General features: G+C 37.1%; 1 pseudogene; it reads right to left on the bottom strand.

The window, feature by feature from the left end:
* Window positions 1-5,868: 5,868 nt before the first annotated feature.
* LOC113926843 lies at window positions 5,869-6,794 on the bottom strand (annotated as a pseudogene).
* Window positions 6,795-7,129: the final 335 nt, after the last annotated feature.

The following is a 7,129-nucleotide window of genomic DNA, read 5'->3' as shown; positions in this document are numbered from 1 at the left end:
TACAGTGTAGACCCTTTCTTGAGTTCCATACTAAAACCAATAGAATCTTGGCTATATACACAGGGATTATTTGTGAACTCTAAAATTTCCATGGTTTTACAATCTGATGTATCATGATCTGAAAGCAGCTGCTGTTCTGCATGTCAGATTTTCAGAATCTCAATACCAGTCTCAATCTCAACAACCTCAGTGAGAACCCCCTGAATTATTCTTGATTCTTCCCTCTGTTTTTGTCCAAACACTGAACCTATGCCTTGTCGATTCTCTCTGACATATTTTTTAGAATACATTCACTGTCCAGCACACATTTTCAATTTGTTATCAATGTGTTAGTTCAGATCTTTTTACCCTTGCCTGAACCACTTAATTCATCTCCTAAGAGATCCTCCAACCATACCAACTCTAAGCTTCTACAGCATTTTCTGAATTATTTTTCCTAAAACTGACACAAACACATAATTCCTTGCTTAAAAATAGTCTTGGCAACTGCTGTCTACAAGATTAAATAAAAAGCATACTTTTAATATATAAATCTGTGTTAAGTCTATGGATTCTGTAGTTGTGGGAACAAACCTGCAATCCGCCATGTATTAATTACTGGATACACCTTTTCAGTTTGGGGCCAACATTCTATTATGCATTTATTATTCTATTATTTTGCTTCAGTTGAAAGGTATTATCCTATTTTCCCACACATCATATTCCATTACTAATTCAAGACTTTGCTCAAAGATCATGGTCTTTTTTTAATGTTATATTTGAATGAGTGGTTTTTAGCAAAAAAATTCACATCCCCAATATATAAATTTTTGTTCTCATGGTTCGTAAACATGGGGACTATATCCACTGTTTGTTAGTGAAAACATCAGTTTCAGGTCTTCCAATGCAGTCCTTTCCACCCCCTCTCAGCTTTATTAAGGTATAATTGACAAATAAATCTAAGAGTTTTAAAGTGTACAACATGATGTTATACATATACCCTGTGAAAGGATTTCCCCATTGAGTTAATTAACACATCCGTCTTCTCACGTATTTATCTTTTTGTGTGTGTGAGAACATTTAAGTTCTATGCTCTTAACAAATTTCAATTATACAGTACAATGTTATCAATGATAGACATCGTGCTATATATTAGATCCTCAGACCTTATTCATCTTATAACTGAAAGTTTGTACCCTTTTACCAACTTTTCTTTATTTCCACCCCCCACCCAGCAATTCCCCAGCCCCGGGCAAACACTTTTTTATTCTGTTTTTATTGAGTTATACTTATTTTTCTTACGTGTGAGGGATACCATGCAGTACTTGTCTTTGTCTGTCTGGCTTATTTCTCATAGCATAACATCCTCCAGGTACACCAATGTTGTCATAAGTGACAGGATTTCCTCCTTTTTAAAGGCTGAATAATATTCCATTGTATGTATATACTACAGTTTCCTTTTTTTAAAGATCTATTCATTTATTTCTTTATTTTAGAGAGGGGAGGGGCAGAAGGAGAGAAAGAATCTCAAGCAGACCCCTCACCAAGTGGGCAGCCTGGCACAGGGCCTAATTCCACAGTCCTGAGATCATGACTTGAGCTGAAACTAAGAGTTGGATGCTTAACTGACTGAGCCACCCAGGCACTCCATACCACAATTTCTTTATGCATTCATCCACTGGTGAATACTCTGGTTGTTTCCATACCTTGGGACTGTGAATAATACTGCTATGAACATGGGAGTAAGATATGTCTTTGAGATAATGAGTCATTTCCTTTGGATAAATACCCAGAAATGGGATTGCTGGATCATAGGGGGTAGTTCTATTTTTATTTATTTGAGGAACCTCCATACTATTTTCCATAGTGTCTGCACCAATTTATATTCGCACCAACAGGGTACAGGGGTTTCCTTTCTCCACATCTTGGCCACCACTTGTTGTCCCTAGTCTTTTTGATAATAGCTAACAGGTGTGTCCATTGATGGGTGAATGAATAAAGAAGATGTGGTATGTATATACAATGGAATATTATTTAGCCATAAAAAAGGAAATCTTGCCATCAGCAACAGTATCGATGAACTTTCAGGGTATTATGCTAAGTGAAATAAGTCAGAGAAAAACAGAAAGACAAATACCATATGATCTCACTTTTATGCAGAACTTAAAAACAAACAAAAATGAGCTCATAGAGACAGAGAACATATTTAACAGATTGTTGGTTGCCAGGTGGGGAGGGTGGAGGTGAGCATAATGGGTGAAAGGGGTCAAAGGTACAAACTTTCAGTTATAAAGTAAGTGTCATGAGGGTGTGATGTACAGCATGGCGACAATAGTTAATAATACTGTATTGCATATTTGAAAGCTGCTAAGAGAGTAAATGTTAAAATTTCCCATCACAAAAATAATTTATTGACTATGTACAATGATGGATGTTAACTGGATTTATTGTGGTGATCATTTTGCAATATATACAAACATCAAATCATTATTTTGTACACCTGAAACTAATATAATGTTATACCAATTATATCTCAATAAAAAACCAAGAGAATTATTTTTAAAAGGCTATCAGAGACAGAGAAAGTTATAAAAGCATCCTGAGAAAAAGAGCAGATCACCTACAATTCTCAAGTTCTCTCAGACCACAGTGTGGATTTTGGCTGCAAATACACACGTTGGCATACTTGAAGTTACAAATATTCAGGAGAAAGCCTTCTTCTCACCCACCAGCCACTCAATTATTCTCCCAAGTCAAGAGGAGCAAGTTTTTTTTCTGTCTTCTGTACTACGGGTACATTTCTTATGCACCCTTCTCCCAAGGTGGTAGCCTTTTGAGGCCCCAGCTTTGTGTGATGGTCTCTTGTCAGAATTCCCCTACTTTTGTGGGCCATGTAGATATAGAGGGATTTCTAGAAAGAGATACATGTCTTATTATTTGCACATTACATAATCATTTTCATAAGAAAAATACAGGATAATACACTTTTTTATTGATTCAATCAGCAAGTATTTATTGAGTGTCTATTACATGCTAAGATCTGAATGATTTTGATTGCTGAGGATTTCAAGTAAAGGCAGAGATAGAAGCCAAGGATGTCGCTAATGTTTTCAATCTTTGTAAACATTCTGTTGGAGGAAAAAGATGAATTGAGACAAAAAGGTTGAGTTTGATTTATAAAAGTTAAATTTGTTCATCACATAGATATGATTTTGGCGAGAAAATAATTGGAAATGTAATGGCTGGTGTTTGGAATAAATTTTTAGCATGGAATTTGGATATGTGCATTATTGGCATAAGAGAGAAAAATGAAGCAATGTGAACTATCTGATGGGAGTGACTGTGGACAGGAAAGTGAAGGTCTCCAGTGATAGAAACACCTTCTGAGTTGAAAAGTAAAGTTGTCCTTACCCTGCTTTACTCCAGGAAATCTCTTTTTGCATTCTTTTAAATGACCTTTACTACTTTTCTGCACGGATACAAAAGGATACTAGTTAATATGGTATCTAGCCCATAATCATGCTTAATATGCTTTTTAAGAAAAGAGATATACATAAACATCTCCAATAAAAGGAAAACATACAATACAATTATTTGGTTAACTTTTATCTTATGCTTTGCTCCAAAGCTATGTCTAGCAATGCCTACTTGAAATTTTTAATTGATAAAGTAGCCATTTTAAGGGTTTGCCAGGATAAGACCCTTATTCTTAAGGTGAATCAGAGTGAGAAGACACTTTTGAATTTCTTTCTTTTTTATTAAGATTTTATTTATTTATTTATGTATTTATGTATTTATGTATTTATTTATTTAGAACGCTAGTCAAGGGAGGAGCAGAGACAGAGGGAGAGGGAGAATCTCAAGCAGACTCCCCACTGAGCACAGAGCCTGGCCCAGGGACTCGATCTCATGACCCTAAGATCATGACCTGAGCCAAAACCAAGAGTCAAACGCTCAACTGACAGAGCCACTCAGGCACCCCTTGAATTTATTTCTAAGTGAAAATTAATCACTTGTAACTTTGCACAACCCCCACAAGGCTTGTGTGTGTATAAAGATCCATGGATGTGTGGCGGCACATACATGGCTTTCATATTCGTTTTTATTATTGTGACTTTTAACAATCCCTTCAATAAAATTTGTACTTAAAAAGTACAAATCACTCATCCTGATAAATTCAGGCATTTATGTTAAAATCTTAGCTCTGCTATATTTCTCAGCCATAAAAAAGAATGAGATCTTTTTTAAAAATATTTTTTAAATGTAAGTATAGTGGACATATGATGTTAAATTAGTTTCAGATGTACAACATAGTGGTTCAATTCATCTATACATTATGCTGTGCTCACCACAAGTGTAGCTACCATCTGTCACCATACAACTTTATTACAATACCATTGACTATATTTCCTATGCTGTACCTTTCATCCCCATGACTTAAAAAAATGAGATCTTGCCATTTGCAACAACATGGATGGATCTAGGGGGTATTATGCTAAGTGAACTAAATCAGACAGAGAAAGACAAATACTAGATGATTTCACCTAAATGTGGACTCTAAAAAACAAAACAAATGAACAGACAAACAAACCAGAAACAGAACTCATAAATACAGAGGACTGGTGGTTGTCAGAGGGGAAGAGGGTGGGAGCATGGGTGAAATAGGTAAAGGGGATTAAGAAGTCATAAAATAAATCAGTCATGAAAATGGAAAGTACAGCATAAGGAATATAGTCAGTAATATAATAATGTATGGTGACTACCCTTATGGTGAGAACACTGAGTAATGTATAGAATTGTTGAATCCATCCTTATGTTGTACACCTGAAACTAATATAACATTTTATGTCAACTATACTTCATAATAATAAAAATATGTAATATAATAATAAAAAATTTTAGCTCCACTATTTGTGGTCTCTTTGATTATAAATATGCTTCACCCTGCCTCAGTTTCCTAATCTGTCAATGAAAGAATCTGGAATGGATTGTTTGTTTTCAAACTTAAATCCATGTTAAAACCACATGAGACATTTTTTCTTTTTTAAGATTTTATTTGTTTGACAGAGAGAACAAACAGGGGGGAGTGGGAGAGGGAGAAGCAAGCTCCCCACTGAGCAAGGAGCCCAATGTGGAGCTCAATCCCAGGATCCTGGGATCACAACCTGAGCTAAAGGCAGACATTAACCAAGTAAGCCACGAGGCGCCCCCTATAAGACAGTTTTTCAACACAAGTATTTCCAGACTTACTAAAATGAGAGCCTCAGTGGTTGGGACTTGAGAATCTATATTCAAAACAAACAAAATATCTGTCCAGATCATTTTAATACAGCTGATCATGAAATAAAGCAGAGCTCAAATAATTTAAATATCATAGGCTGTGTTTAAGGTAATGGCTCTATCTTCTCCAGACAGTGTAATTTAAAGATATCAGAAGACAAAAAGTATTGTATTTTGGCACTCCACTGGCTCAATTCCATTATAAAAATGACAATTACACAAAATACCAATGAGAAAAAAGATCATCATGATTTTATTTGGGCATAACTTCAGTCAGTCCACAATACTGAAGCATTTATTCAGTTTTGTTGGATTTTAATTACATGTGACCAACTTGGAAAGGAGGAGGAAAGATGATTTGAAGGGGGGACATAAGATATTATGCAAATTAAAATTTATGTCTAACCTAGTTTATCATCAGCATCATATTGGGGCTTTATAATACATATTCCTAAACTCCATCCCTGGAAATTTTTACTGGGTAGTTTGGAGGGTTTAAATGAATTCTAAAAAATAAATAAATAAATAAATTCTAAAATTACACTTCAAGAATTACTTATTTCTGGTAACTAAATAAAAGAAGCAGACTTTGGAAAAGTCATGGTCACCTTACTTTCTGGACACAAGCCTCCTCAGGGCACTGTTTACATCCTTGTTTCTCAGTGTGTAGATGACAGGGTTCAACATGGGGGTCACCAAGTTGTAGAAGAGGGTAAGGAATTTCCCTTGGTCCTGAAAAGAATTATTTCCTGGTTGCATATACATATAGATAATATTCCCATAAAACAAGGAGACCACAGTGAGGTGGGACCCGCACGTGTTGAAAGCTTTCCTTCTTCCTATGGCCGACTTCATGCTCAGCACCACTAGGGCAATGTAGCTATAGGAGATGAGGATGAGCCCCAGGGGCACCAGGACAATCATTATTGATAAGATGAAAACCGTGCTCTCCACAGCCACAGTGTCCACACAGGCAATTTTTATCAGGGCTGGCATCTCACATAGGAAATGTTTCACCTTACATCTTCCACATCATGGCAGCCTCATGGTCACTGGAGACATAGCCAGGGAGTTGAGGAGCCCGACACCCCAAGCCACAGACACCAGCTTCCAACAGAGCTGAGGGTGCATAATGATGGAATAGTGGAGGGGCTTGCAGATTGCAGTGAAGCGGTCATAAGCCATGACTTCCAGGAGGACACATTCTGTGCCACACAGACCCAGGAACATGAATAGCTGGATGGCACAACCTGTGTAACTGATGGTCTTGTCTGGGCCACCCAAGTTGAAAAGCAGCTGGGGGATGGAACTGGTGGTAAAGCAGAGGTCTAGGAAGGACAGGTTGGTAAGGAAGAAGTACATGGGTGTGGGTCCCCTGGGCAGGGGTCCAGGCGGGACATCAAGATAATGACGATGTTGCCCACCAAAGTCACAAGGTAGAAGATGAGCACAAACACAAAGAGAGTCTGCTCTAGCTGGGGTCTGTCTGAGAAACCCAACAAGATGAACTGTTCCTGGCAGCTCTAGTTGGTCATGACAGTGGACCATCAGTAGAGGCCTGCAAGGAAGCAGATAGGAACACAATGCACTCTTACTGAAGTAGGCTAAGGGACTAAGACCAGAGTAATAACAAGTGCAAATAATTAAGTAAGATTTCAATATGCTGTGCCCATAGAGACTGTACATTTTAGGAAGAATATCTCTTTTTATTAGCTTCTTTTGTTTCTTTTTGGATACCAAAAAGAAGTAGAGATCATTGTAGAATTTTTGGAAAGCACAGACATCTATAAAAGATAGGAAAAAGGTTTTCTGGAGGCAAGATGGTGGAAAAGTAGGGGACCTCATTTCACCTGGTCCCTTGAATTTAGCT

This window comes from Zalophus californianus, chromosome 7 (assembly GCF_009762305.2).
Source record: "Zalophus californianus isolate mZalCal1 chromosome 7, mZalCal1.pri.v2, whole genome shotgun sequence".
Classification (NCBI taxonomy): Eukaryota; Metazoa; Chordata; class Mammalia; order Carnivora; family Otariidae; genus Zalophus; species Zalophus californianus.
The sequence above is the reverse complement of the archived record's forward strand: the minus strand, read 5'-3'. Positions and strand labels throughout refer to the sequence as shown.